General features: G+C 37.5%; 1 long non-coding RNA gene across 1 annotated transcript in view; it reads right to left on the bottom strand.

Moving 5' to 3' along the window:
• Positions 1–15,455, bottom strand: part of LOC129033901 (uncharacterized) — a 165,507-nt gene that overhangs the window by 130,787 nt on the left and 19,265 nt on the right. The window contains exon 2 of the long non-coding RNA XR_008501704.1: positions 4,338–4,412. This is a non-coding gene — a long non-coding RNA (uncharacterized LOC129033901). The remainder of the gene's footprint in view (positions 1–4,337; positions 4,413–15,455) is intronic.

A 15,455-nucleotide genomic window follows, 5' to 3' on the forward strand; every position in this document is an offset into this window, starting at 1 on the left:
GCCACGTTAAATAGTTGGGACGGAGAACATACAGCCCGCAAAGTCTAAAATATTTATTATCTAGCTCTTTATATAAAAAGTTTTCTGACCCATATTTTAATACAGTTGACTTGAGCAACACACGTTTGAAGTGCACAGGTCCACCTATATGTGGATTTTTTCCAATAAATATACTGGAAGATTTTTTGAAGACGTGTGACAAGTTGAAAAAAATATACATATAAACCTGTAGTCTAGAATATTTTTAAAAAGTTAAAAAAAAAGGTCAGGTAGATGCAAAAATATATGTACATACTATTCATCATTTGCTATAATAAAATGTATACAAATCTATTATAAAAAGTGAAAATTTATCAAAACTTATGCACAAACACAGACTAGACATGGAACTATTTACAATTGAGAAAAATATAAACAAAGTAAAGGTGTAGCATTAAATCACAACTGCATAAAGTTAACTTTAGTATATACTATATTACTGTAATAATTTCATAGCCAGCTCCCATTGCTATTGCAGTGAGCTCAAGTGTTGTATCTGCTTAAAACACCATTTCACACTAATCATCTCTGCATGAGCAGTTTGTCTCTCCAGTAAATTGCATATTGTAGTAAAAGGTGATCTCTTGCAGTTCTTAAAGTGTTAGTGTCTCATGCAATACCATAAACCTTGAATAACACTATGGGACCAATACAAAGTGCCACTGGTGAGGAAGGAAGTGCTTCCAAAAAGCTGAGACTAGTCATGACATTACAAAAAAAAGTTAAATTACTTGATATGTATCATAGGTTAAGGTCTGCAGCTGCAGTTGCCTACCATTTCAAGATAAATGAATCCACTGTCAGGACCACTGCAAAAAAAGAAAGGGAAATATATAAAGCCATCACTGCAGCTATACCAGCAAGTGACACAACCTTACGGTTTTTGCAAAATATCTTTTTACTCATAATGAAGATGCAGGTTTTATGTGGGTTCAGGATTGATATAAGAAAGGCATACCTACAGACACTACTATAATTCAAGAAAAAGTAGTCATTGTATGACAACTTAAAGCAAAAGAAAATTATAGGTTCTAGAGCTAGAGGATTTAATGCCAGCAAAGGATGGTTTGATAATTTTAGAATGAGATTTGGCTTTAAAAATGTCAAGATAACAGGAAAGCATCTTCTGCTGAACTAGAGGTAACAGACAAGTTCCCAGACACCATTAAGAAAATAATTGAGGAGAAATAATATCTGCCTAAACAGGTTTTTAATGCACACACAAGTTTCCTATTCTGGGCTGGGTGTAGTTGCTCATGCCTGTAATCCCAGCACTTTGGGAGGCTGAGGTGAGTGGATCACTTGAGGTCACGAGTTCAAGACCAGCCCGGAAAACATGGTGAAACCCCATCTCTACTAAAAATACAAAAATTGGCTAGGCATGGTAACACATGCCTGTATTCCCAGCTACTAAGGAGGCTGAGGCAGGAGAATCACTTAAACCCAGGAGGTGGAGGTTACAGTGAGCTGAGATCGCACCCCTGCACTCCAGCCTGGGTGACAGAGTGAGACTCTGTCTCAAAAAAGGAAAAAAAAGTTTCCCATTCTGAAAAAACAAAGCCACAGTAAATGTATTATTAAGGAAAAGAAGTGAGCACCAGAAATTAAGAGAAGAAGAGACAGGCTAACTCTACTAAATTTTTGCAAATACAGTTGAGTTTATGATCAAGACTGCCCTTATCTAAAAGCTGCTAAACTCTGAGCCTGAAGGAAAAAAATAAACACCAGCTTTCAGTCTTTTGGTTGTACACCAAACCGACCTGGTTAATGAGAACCCCTGTTCTGGATCAGTTCCATCAATGCTTTGTCCCTGAAACCAGAAGGGACATTAAATCAGAAGCACATTACCAGTAAGGAGCTGCCCTATTAAAATTATTTTGATATTGAACAATGCCCCTGGTCACAGAACCTCATGAATTTAACACTAAAGGCATCAAAATGGTCTACTTGCCTCCAAACACATCTCTAAGTCAGCTTCTGATAAGGGGGTCATAAAGACATTTAAGGCTCATTGCACATGGTATATGAAAAGGATTGTCAATGCTATGGAAGAGAACCCCAAAGGAGAGAACATAACCAATGTGTGGAAGGATTACATCATTGAAAATGCCATTGTTGTCACAGAAAAGGCTGTGCAAGCTGTCAAGGCAAAAATGAGAAATTCCTACTGGAGAAAATTGTGTCCAGATGTTATGCATGACTTCACAGAACTTATGACAGCCAATCAAGAAAATAATGAAAGAGATTGTAGATAACGGTCTTTAAAAAAGGAGGACAGGAGGTGAAGGGTTTCAAGATTTGGATCTTGGAGAAATTCAAGAGCTATTAGACACTGTACCGGAGGAAGTAACAGAAAATGACTTGATAGAGATGACTGCTTCCAAATGTGCTGGACAATGAGAAAGAAGACATAGAAGAAGCAGTGCCAAAAAAAAAATTGATATTAGACAATCTGGCCAGAAGGGTTTCAGTTATTCAAGACTGCTCTTGACTTCTGTTGTGACATGGACCCTTCTATCATATAGGCATTGCAACGAAAGCACATGGTGGGAAAAAGATTAGTAACATATATAGAAATATTTTTAGAGAAATGAAAAAGCAAAAAGTCAGACAGAAATTAAAACGTATTTGCATAAAGTTACACCAAGTGTGCCTTCTACTCCCGCCTCCCCTTCCACCTCCTCTACCTCTTCTGCCTCTGCCACAGCTGACACAGCAAGACCAACCCCTCCTGATCTTCTTCAGCATATTGAACATCAGGATAAAAATATTTATGATGATCCATTTCTACTCAATGAATAATCAATATGTTTTCTCTTTCTTATAAAATTTTCTTAATAATATTTTCTTTTGTTTACTTAATTGTAAGAATACAGTATATGATACATATAACATACAAAATGTGTGTTAACTGACTGTTCATGTTATCGTAAGGCTTCTGGTCAACAGTAGGCTATTAGTAGATAAGTTTTGGGGGATTGAAAAGTTATATGTGAATTTTCAGCTGCAAGGGGGATCAGTGCCCCGAATGCCCACACTGTTCAAAGGTCAACTGTTTATTATTTGCATTGAGATACAGAGATAATTCAGCAGGTAATTGATTTGAAAGGGTCCTGCTGCATAATAAGAGATGGCCGCTATATTCTACTTCACTTTTGCTTTACAAAGGTATTGTAGAAACAACTTATTAAGTAAAAGTTGTGGTAATAATGTTGAGATAAAGCTTATGAGACATAGAATGCCGTAAGCACAGGCATTCAGTATTTTATCAAGATATCTGACAAATACATTATGCTCTACTTATGATCAAGATTGAGAAATGTTGACCAAATTGCAGTAAGGTCAAGCAAATTTCACAACTAATTTTTTCTAAATAGTTAATATGAATTTGAATAGTCATCTAGGAATGTACTTCAGATTCCGGCCTTATTCAACAATTTTATTAATGCCTATTATAAGGTCATTTGGCGCATGCTGATCAAACCTGTATATAAACAATTTGGGAGTAACAGATAATATGTTAACTGAAAGAATAGCAATATCAACAGATTAAAACAAGAGACTAATTATACCCAGATGTTATTTAACAGGGATGTAATGAAAAGTTCTAACTGTGGTACACAAAACCATTTACACAACTGTAAAATATGGGTCTGATGCCTTAGTAGCCTGGTGGGAAACATTTAAGTTTAGTTGACAGTAAACTCAATATGATTTCCCTTTGTATAGTAATTGCTAAGAAAAGTTAATTATGTTATTATGTATTAATTGAAATATATGTCCAGAAGGGAGGAAAAATAGTCATACAATATCCAGTTAATATGTTGTGTTGTGTTTAGTGTTGAACTTACAGAGAAACTTTCACAAATTGGAATTTGTCTAAAGCAGACCACCTAGAATAATGAGGGACTTGACATTAAGTTACAAGAATAAAAGCAATAAGAAAGGGACAATTTAAGCTGTTGTCTTCAAATTTGAAGGGAGGACTGGAAGTTTTAAACTTGCCTGTAGCACTAATCTTTGGATCAACATTAAATAAATAAACAAGTAGAGTTGACTCAAAAGATAATCAGCTTAGTTAGCTGTATACCCATTATCAGTGGGGCCATAAAAACAGATGATGAAGGTAATTCAGGAATCAGAAGTTAAACTAAGTTTTTCCTAAGACACTTAGAAGATTCTAAGATTTATGATTCTTTAGGTTTTAGTTGCTATGTTGTTGATGATGTTTAAATGAAATGCCTCACTCCAAGTACCTTGCCACGACATTCTCAATTTTTTCATTATCTGTTACCTACCCATATATCCACCTTTGTCTTCTACTATGCCAGTCTTGAGTCTTGTGCACTTGGTGATATTTGACCATTTCTTACCTATAAGAACAGCAATTTCATATGGTTAAATCCAATAATCTAAATTTTCTCCAAAGATGCCTTAAACTTTCCAGCCTCTAGGTATATATGATTCCATTTCTGTAATGTAACAGTCCAGAACACTCTCCACCTCCACTTATTCAAATACTACTTTGTGTTTAAAGCTCAGTTTGTCCACTCATCCATGAAGACTTCTTTAGTCATTTCAACAGTCTGATTGTCTACCTCTGCACATCTTTAGGACTTCTCACCCAGGACAAATGATATTGCTTTATATGGTTATTTGCCTTCTTCTATTAAGCCCTGGCTCTCACAAGTGCCATACCCAGTGTACATCGAGCTACAGTATGACTTTCCAAACAGTAGGGGCTCAATATCTAGTTGCTGATGATACAGTTGCAAAGTTCAGAAGTGGCCAACCACTCTGCATCTGAATAGAACTGATCCTGAATGAAAGCCTATCATAATTTCTCACAGGGTCTCTGACCCATCATTCACTGTAAAATGTAATTATCATACAGTTCTCATACTTTGTAGTTAGCAGAGACAAAACTGAACATTTGTAGGTACATGCATATTAGGAAGGCTTTGGGCAGTGCAGTTACCAGAGTTGTTTGTGTAGAACTATGAATTAAAGAGTTTTGCAAAACCAGATCTAACATTCTTTTCTGCACAATGAGGTAAATCTTCCATTTGTACATTCACTCCCATTTTCATCTCTTTCTCTCCTTGAAATTTGTTTTGCAAGAACATTTTAATGCATTTATCTCCTTCCCTCAGCTTGTGAAATTACTCATGCCTGGGATGCATAATTGAGAGGTGTCCTGTTACACCCATGGGATTTCAGGCTTTATGAATCATTCCAACATCAGAAGAATGTTTGTATAAGAAGAAATAGATTTATATGAAAAAATGTATAAAGAAGTTTTAACAACCCTGGCTCTTGGTTTGGGCAGGCTTACAAGGGAGAATTTCTATGTATGCAGGCAGCAAATACATATAGTTAGCAACATTTAAATATTAAAATAGCTTCATGAAGGCAGGTGCTTTTTCACTGGGAATTTGCAGTGTGCATTTTCATCAATTTATCCTCCTCATTTTTACACATTGGAAAGGAATGTCTTTAATCCTCAGATTAGCACATGGCAGTCCTTTAAAACTGGAATTACAATTTCTCCAAGCACACGGACATATCTGGTACGGAAAAGGGATAATTATCTTTACAGAAAAGCTACTAGGATGATTTGCCTGAGGGTGGATATGAAATCCTCTGGACATATTTCAGAGAAACAGCAATTTTTAAAAACATGGTAGTTAGCTACTCTCTACTTGAAATAATGAGGCTTGTTTTTATTAATGAGAAGTTCTGGACTTCTGTGTTCATAATAGTTGAGACATTGTGTGTGTGTGCGTGTGTGTGTGATCTCTAAAATTTTATTTATACTTATTAAAATTGGGTTTTAGGCTACCAAGAATTTTTGAGAACACTAGAGGCTCCTTGTCACAGTAGGAATCATCGGAATTTCAGTAAATGTTATTTAGTCTAGGGAAGCCCTTTCAAATGAAATGGCTAACACTGGAAATAATGCTGGGCATAGGAAGAGTGTGGTTTGTGGTTAGAAAGCCTGCAACTTCTAGTTCTCCAAAAGATCCTTTTTGCTGTATTCCTGTTCTCCTCATTTTTTGAAGTTTCCTAGCATATTTGATTTTCAGAAACTTTTCACAAAAATACCTGAAATTCTTTCACATAGATGAAAATGAATCATTAAATGTAAAACAAAATATTTGAGCTGTAATGGAGACCTGGGTCCCATCAAATCCAACTCCTTTATAATTCTATAGAAACGAAGCACGCTTTACAGAAGTTAAGTGTACAACTGAATTGTTGAAAAGCTGGACATGCAGACAGTGTGTTCATTCCTTTTCATCATTGCCCTTTTAAGTCTGTTTTATCAAATACTCCTTTCCTGCCCTGGGATAAAATCTTGGGCTTTTCCAGCTACTCTCAGGTATTAATGAATGGTGTGAATGAATAGTCTAATTTTCCAAGCATTGAAAAGTTTAATATCTGTATCAGTTAGCTCTGGGGGCCATAACAAAATACCACAGACTAAATGGCTTAAAAATTATTTATCTACAATTCTGGAGGCTGGGAATTCCATGATCAGAGTGACAGCTGATTTGGTTCTTGATGGGTTATCTCTTCCTGACTTACAGATGGCCACCTTCTTGATGGTGGGGAAAGAGAGGGAGAGATCTTTCTCTCTCTTCCCCTTCTTATAAGGCCACTTATCAGATTAGCACTCTCTCCCCTCCATGACCTCATTCAGCCTTTACTGCCTCCTAAAAGCCCTATCTCCAAATATAGTCACATTGGTGGTTAGGGCTTCAACATCAAAATCTGGGGAAAGGGGACACAATTCCAACAATAACAATATCAAAGCTTCTGTCTCTCCTCTAATTCATAGCTGAGGCCTAACTAAGCCAGTTTTGGAAAGTGGTCACCTTTTTCCAGTTTTATGCTATTATTCATCCTAGCTTTTGTACTCCTCCCTGGTCACAAAGCTGCTTCTTTCTTATGTGATGTGGAAGAAAGATGGGGAAAGAAAGAAGGGGAATTGGTATCATGTAGTTCTCCTTTCTCTATTCGTGCACTTGAGCAGATCTCAAAAAGTTTGTACTTTTAGGGTGTCCTTGGGGGCTTTTCAAACAAACCCATCATTATCCAGGGTCCTCTTCTGCTGAAGACTGCAATGCTACAGGGTGTCTCCTCTAGTTGACTGTGTATGACACCTTCCTCAGTCCCTGCTTCTGAGTTTCCTACAGAGACTTTCCTAGCTGTGTTGCCATGTTCCTCTAGTGACCTTCATAGTCAGGCTCCCCTTCCAGATAACTCAAATCCAGCTACCTTCTGGGAGCCATGCAAATGTCTACTTTAACTTGTCAGGAAGAAATAACAATCAAAGCTAGCACTCACTATGTGCCAAACCCAGTGTCAAGCACTCACCATACTTCAACTCATTTCATTCTCACAACAGTCATTTGAATTATTTCTACAAAGCCACAGAAAAATTAGTTACACAACCATGAACACTTAGTTAATGAGTTGTGGATGTGAAATATGGACTTAACCAGTAGAGACACAGAAACTACACTTTGAACCACTGCACCACACCGAGAGAATGACCAAGAGTGTTTCTTTTCCTCCAAATCTGTCTCATCACTCTGTCATAGGTAGCTCCAGCCTCAGTTTCTAGATGTAAGTCAGGGACTCTTCCTCATTTTCATCCAACGCAAGGAGCACAAACTAAGTCCTTCAAGGGTTTCATGGAAGTCTGCCTCATTCGATTTATCTGGAAAGCACCACCTGCTCTCCTCTATAATGAGAAGGAGAATAATCAAAACCATAATGTCTTTGGACAAGCTCACTGGATCCTTTTAATGAGCTCACATTGTATTGTTCGGCTAAAGATGGAAGATCCAATTTTAAGGCCCCACTCAGATGGCCTAGAACCTCCCACTAGAACATAGGGGTATTTCATACCTGGTGCTTTAATCTTTGAGGCCCCACTGAAATTTGCCAAGGGAGGGAGCATACCATTTTGACATTCTATTTAATGAATTGCTCTCTATCACACAATTATCTAGTTGCTAAGCCAGAAAGAAAGTAGTCACATAGCTACTAACAAAGTTAACAAATCTCTAGGAAAACTTGAATTTTCTCAGGAATCAAAGCCAAAGGATAAAATGGCAATATATGTGGGTATATTTCTGGGATATGTGTGTGTGTGTGTGTGTTTAATCTGCTATCCATTCTGTCTTCTAACAATAGCAACCATATTTTCTTCTAATGAAGCACTCCACTTATGCCTCAGGCTATGTGATCCAGGCAAAGTTGACTCAGCTCCCATAGTTCTAGGGATACGTATCTGAACTCAGTGCAGCCAAATTTCATAGCCAAAATAACCAGTTAAGGGATGTACAAGGGACCCAGTTTAGTACAATGAGAGTTTCCTTAGACTTATTCTGGAACTACTATAAAACAGATACCTTATTTCTTCTGGACTTGCTAAAACTGGTAGCCAATTTTTCTACCAATGGAGATGACCTACCTAGGTATGAAGCCCAAATACAGGAAAACAGCCTGAAAAGAAAGTGAGAGAATCATGATGGCATATCAGAAACTCTGGATCCAGTCATATCTGAAGCTAAATACCTAAAATCTTCAATTATACGGAATAAATACATCCATTTATCATTCAACTTGAAAATAAAATATCACAATAGAGTATTAATGGATGGTAAAGAGTTTTTACAGGGCCCATCATGGGGTGTGGACTGATCCTGTTGACACTCCTGAAATTATATTTCATATGTAGTTGATTTTCCTGCTTCTCTACCCCAGTCATTGTCAATGTCCTATCTGCATCACTTTGCAGTCACCTTTGTGCAGAGTCACGGGATTTTAAATTCAAACGCCTGAGACTCTTCTTGAAGGCTTCTGGCCATGAAAGACCTTTCTGCTTATGCATTGGTAGGCCAGAATTTCTGAGAAGTTTATGCATCCTTGAAGTAGGCTTCACAATATGACCATAAAAATATTGGTAGATAAATACCCTAGTTCCCTCACACCTTATTTGAGATGACACACAGCCTACCCAGAGGTCCCTAACAGAACTGAGCCACTATTTCTACAGAGATAGCCTGCTCAGTTATACATTTAATTGGCTTTCTTCCCTTACTCTAACTCATCACTTTCCACTTCCCTAGTGACTTCTTGAGATCACCTCCTAAGTAAACTATTTGCATTCAGAGTTTGCTTGTAGGGAAACTCAATCAAGACACCTTGCACTGGTTACGTGTCCTCTGACACACTTATAGGTGTAGTGGTGATGATTAGCACTGTCATTGTACATAAAATCTCTTGGACAAGGGAGTTTTTGGACAAGGAAGAATTTCTATATATGCAGGCAGCAAATACATATAGTTGGCAACATTTAAATATTAAAATAGCTTAATGCAATCAGGTGCTTTTTCACTGGGAATTTACAGTGTATATTTTCATCAATTTTGCCTGCTCATTTCTACACATTGGAAAGAAATGTCTTTAATCCTTAGATTAGCACATGGCAGACCTTTAAAACTGGAATTACAATTTCTCCAAGCATAGGGACATACCTGGTATGGAAAAGGGATAATTATCACTACCCCTGAGCTTTCAAAAACACTTCAACTACCACTTCACCCAGGATCTAGCTCACTGGGGCAAGTGAAAGGCAGCATTGTATCCTTTTTCAATTCTGAGGTTTTCAACCATTCAATGCATAGGAGAAACTTGTCCCAAGACAACACATTGTCCCATTTCCCACAAACACACCCCAACTTTTCAGAAGCACCTAGATAGAGGAGTGAGCTCTCCTATATAAAAGGATCACAGGGTTACCTTGAATTTCTGAACAGGAGAGGCCCCTTCCTTCTTATCTAAAGGAAGAGAAATGGTATAAGAATTGATTTTCCATAAAACGTATTATGCATTCTGGGACAATTTGCAGTGTAAAATAATTACTCCAGGACAACTGGTGTGAACCGAGACTGTCACATGCAACCTGGGACATATAGAGTTATCCTAGGTAAGACCCAAGGTAAAAAACAAAGCAGAACTCTCTTAAGTGAAAAGATTTCACAAGTTTCTCCCAAATACCTCTGCTAAGCAGGACTTTAATACTTTCAAAGTGGCCTGTCCCTTTTTGTCAAATCTTATGTCTTAAAATTACTTTTCTATGAGCCAACATGCTGCCAATACTACCATCTATTTTAACTTTCCTCAAACAAAATTTATGCTCCCTGAGAATATAACCACTTCATCCACTTTCCAGGAACATTTACATTTTAAAAGGTAATTTTGTTAAATTATGGAATGTACTATTCAGAAGAAACAGAATAATGTGGTAAGTAATTTTTTTTTTAGTTTTCAAGTATAAAAAAGGATATTTGGAAACAGGGAAACTTTCATATATTCTGCCAGAAAGAAAGTAAGCTTTTAGCACTAGATTTATTGTGTAGAGATTTTCAGTGGAGTGTCAAAATAGTTTCCCGTCTCATGTGGACTTCTTATTCCAAGCCCTACTATGTGAAGGGTGCACCCTGGAGATTACCAGGGAGAAGGCCCTACCTTGGCTCTTGTCTCCAAGATTCAGAGGGCAAGTATGGGTGGAGTATATCTACACAGTTTTTGCATTGGGATTTCAGTACCACCCTTCCCCAAACATCAATTAATATTATTATAATATGGTCAGATTACAAAGAGTCATGGAGTTCCTTTATTTACTCTTGATCAGAGTGCCAATACCTCTGCAGTTTTTCATAAACTACATGCAGCAATTCTATCTTTGTATCCACCATATTGCCATAATATCTTCCAGGTGTTGCTTTTCTTTACACTTTATTGGACCAAAACAACAGAAACATGTTTGTATTAGCATACATACACATGTGAGCACATGAACACACATACTCTATGTCATTTAAGTGTAGGTTTTCAAAAAACTATGCAGTTTACTTTGACTTTCGGCCATACACAATTGCTCAGGTAATGTTTTGAAAATTTCTAATGTGTTCTTTTGCATCTCTGAAAAGAATAACCTTTGCCTTGAGTACATAACATGTGTATAGGGGGAAATTATAAATTCTTAACTGAAGAAATTCAGAGAAAAAAACACACTGTATCACTTAGGAATTGACTCTGGCTGCTAGGAACAGAGAACTGACTATAGTGACTAAAAATGTGGGCATTTTATTCTTTCATTAATGGAAGTCCAGAAGTAGGCCCTCCAGGATTGGTATGGTGGCCCCAGAAAGTCACTGAGGGCCTAGGCTCCTATTATTTTTGCTCCACCATCTTTAATATATGGCTTAAATTTTCAAAGTCAAAAGAAGGCTCATAAAATGTTACCATCACAGTGGCATTCCAAGAAGAAAAAAAAAAGGTAGAGACCTCTTTTGAGTTTAGTGTTCCTCTGATAGAAAGAGTGTGATATGACCAATCTCTCTTAAATCCTTGTCTAATATGGCTATTTGCTAAACAATCCCTTTAGTTAACGCTCAGCCTTGTCTTGGGGAAAAATTGCTTAGTTTCTACTGTAATTTATCTCTCCCTTGTCTTCTACCTCTGAAGTGATATGTAATATCTGGAGGAAGAAGTATGTGGCTTGGGAGACTTGGTGTCTTTAGCAAGAGAGTGCAATCACCTGGCTTCACAATGGGCCTTCGATGACATCCATGGGTCTCCAGTGTCCAGTCTTTGACTTCCTACTACCTAAGTGTCTTGCTGGCCTCCAGGACAAAAGTTTGTAATTTTTTGGCTACAGTGAAACATGCTATTTCTTTACCTGCTTGATTCAGTTTTCTTCTTGATTCAGTTTCCTCTTTATTCAGCTTTTCCTGTATATAGACCCATCTACTATTTCTACCTCCTAAAATAGCCTCCTACATGGCAACCCACCCATCTCATTTGCTCTCAACACAATGTCCACAGTACATAGGAAATGAAAGAGCCTCTGGGATGACCCTACAAATTCTGTATGCATGACCATGCCACTGTGCCCTCATAATTGCACTAAGGCTCCCCTGCATTGGTCTAGGATACCCTACACAGCAATTTCTTCCTTAGGTACCCACAAAGGAAATAGAACAGGAGTGTACTGACTTGGTATTGTTATCATTTATCAAACATGTTGCTTCTCTGGATCAAAGCTGGAAAAGAGAAGTCTAGATATAGCACCTGATCTCTTGGAAATATTAACAAGACAAATATTAATTTGTCTTCCTAAATACATGAACTCATCAGCTTTGCACTAACAGACCTAAACTACCCATCTGCTGAAGGAAGACTAAAATGTATTACAAAAAGAAACCATTTATTGCGGTGGGAATGAAAAGAGATATTTCACTGCTGATATGCAAATAAGATAATGCAGTAAGAAAAGTGTCTTGCAAGCCACTACATTGTCTTGAAAAATGATCCAATAAACTTTTTTAAAAATCTGTTTTTCTTACCGTTTTGTATTTCAATAACCAAGCCTGGAAGATCAGTATCAGAGTTTTCTCCAGTGTAGAGAAAATGTCCCTGTCTCCATAAGGTTTGAGAGGAGATCAGAGTGATAAAAGAGTTTGGAACAGAGGGAGAAATTCCTAGAAGATGGCACAAAGAAGGGGAGATAGGAAGATAGAAGAGGAGAGAAAAAATATGTTGATTAACAGGAGAGCAAGACTATCAGATATGTTTCCAAATCTTGAGCCTTTGATTATCCATACCAATCTGTGATCTTATCAGGTGGAAGGAAGTCTTAAGATTTACCTTTCCTAGTCACCTTTGGTTTCCATACAACTTAAACAGGTTGTATAGAAAACATCTCTTAAAGTCGTTGAGAATCAGGTGTGGACTTTGGCAGATGGGATGGTTTTGGCAGGGACAAGGTGGCTTTATGGAAAGCGCAACAGAGTAGACCACCAGATGGAGCCCAAGTGAGCATTACAACTTGACATCGAGGGGCCTATAGCAGCATCAGCAAATGAACTGGGTTATCCATTTCTTTATCCATCCACTAGATTCTTACCAAGCTGTCAGAGAGACTAGAGTGTGCACCACTCCACCACAGTGACAAATCCATACAAAGTGCCGAATGAACACGTAGTGACAACGCAGAAAGAAGACACTGCTCCGTAGATACATTTAGGAAGAAAAGCTGATCAAACTAAGCTTTCTCTTTTTCTAGAGAAACAGTATTAATGATGTAGAGAAATCATATGAATTATCCAATTGAGCTAAGTTTTAAATTCGGCTTGGTATTTAGTAGTCTCTTCCCAATTCCTGGTGAGTATTGGTTGTCTTCGTCTCTCTGAGTTACAGTAAAGTTTTTGACTCCCGTTGTATTAGGATTCCCTCTCCTCAATTAGACTCAAAATCCCATCCTATCACCTGCTTCCCACATTGCAATGTCCTGGAAAAATAAATTAAAAGGACATTTTTACAGTAAACCTACTTTGCTTCCTAATTTTTGAAATAATCAAATCTGCTTCCAAATCCTCATTAGCTGTATTGATGAGCTGAACCAAACAATGAGGAAACCTTCACAGCTATACCTGAACTTTCAGCGTGGGCCCCACTAGGAGAAACCTTTTTGCTTCTATGTCCTTACAGCCTCATGTTCTTTTGCTCTATTCGTACCTTCTAAGTGGTGGGTTATATAATCTTTTAAAATACACATGTAGAACAATCCAACCTCTATATTAGAGGAAAGTAAAATGATGTCCTCACAAAGGTCTAGTTATATCCTCTTCATTCTTCCTACTAAAGACTCAATCTATTTAGACCTCTGAGTTCGTCTAATGGAGTGAGGGTATTACTGTATACACCAGATAGGAGTGGCCTCACTCTACTGCCCTCCTCCTTCCACCTTTTTTTAACACATAACCAAGAGCCCTTCCTGCAGATTTTGTTTGTTAGGGCAGGTTGGTAATATGTTGACCGCCTAATAACATTGGCAAGAAAATTGCATAAAAGTTGAGTCCTGCATATGATTTTACTTTATAGTCATGAAAGACTTTCCATGAAGTCAATTCTCACTGCCGCTGACTCTTTTCCATGCTTTTTAAATGGGATATGAGTACTCACATAAGTGGGAGAGGGTCAGCGATTTTAAGAAACAGCCGAGTAACATTTTCCCAAAGAATCAATTATACTTAAAGACTTGGATAAAAACTATTCTCAAAATCTTATGCCTAAGCAAGACTTTTAAAGCAAGTTCATCTTTGAAACACAAGACTTTGAGCTATAGTCCCAAACCATCCCATACCCTCCCCGTCCCCTCAAGACACATGCTGTCTCCATCCACTGCCAAACTTCCTCATTTCATACAGATAAGAAGCTTTGGATTTTTTTTTTTGCATAAGTCCATGTAAAATTCAAGAATTATCATATTTAAGAGTGAAATTGCCCTAAGGAAACTTTCTACTATTATAGTTTAGTAGTGAAGTAAGGAAAGTAGGGAAGTAAGGAAAGTCCGAATTTGGGGCAGCGTATAACTGTATATTTAAGATAATCTGGCATACAGGTTCTTGACACAAATTCTCAAAGGCAATCAGAGTTTTTGACTATTTAGATATGAATTATCAATATTAAATAAGCTAAGAAATACCAATTGGGTTTTGAAAGAAGTAAAATTGGGAGATTATATTCATATAAATTATGCTATTATTTGGCCCTGATTTTCTGTGTGTGCATGGTGTGAGTGCATAAGTGTGTGTGAGTGTATGCACATGTGCTTGTGTGCGTGTATGCATGCCTGGGTGTGTGCATGTACACGTGTGCATGTGCGTGTGTGTGCATGTATGTGTGTGTGTGCGTGTGTGTTCTACACTAAAGTGAAGTTTGTTCTGCAAGCTACTGGCTTGGTTAAAAAGCTTTGGAAACATGAGTGCAGTTCCAGTCATAACATTTAGACCTTCATTTCAATCCCATAATAGTTAGCTTAAGTAATGTCTAAATATTTCTTTAAGCCACAATATCCTATTTTCAGCAACGGACTCTAAATCATAATGCAGTGTATTTGCCTCTTTCTGACTTGGAATAAGTTCCCATGTGGAACAGTTGTAAGCTCCTTTGAGATTTATCAACTGCACCAAGCTATAAAGTAAGACTGGCAAAAGGAAATATGTTTGAATCCCTGCTCTGATGAAATAATTCAGAAAAATTTTATCTATATGCTCTGCATCTGATTTAGTTCTGTGTTGGCATCTGCTTCTCATTGAGCAGAATCACCTCCGTTACTATTAAAAGGCCAAGAGCTGTCTTTGAAATTACAATGATGTGCAATTAAGAAGTTATTTCAGTTATCAGCATACGGTAACTCAACTAGCCATAGTTAAGAAAGTGTATAAATTCCAAAGACATTCAAAACATCTGGATTTGGATGCTTCTCCCTTTCCATAATTGATGTGTTAGCTGCTCATGGGTGAAAGAACATACAGCACATTTTAGGGACA

The sequence above is a fragment of the Pongo pygmaeus genome, chromosome 2, assembly GCF_028885625.2.
Source record: "Pongo pygmaeus isolate AG05252 chromosome 2, NHGRI_mPonPyg2-v2.0_pri, whole genome shotgun sequence".
NCBI lineage: Eukaryota > Metazoa > Chordata > Mammalia > Primates > Hominidae > Pongo > Pongo pygmaeus.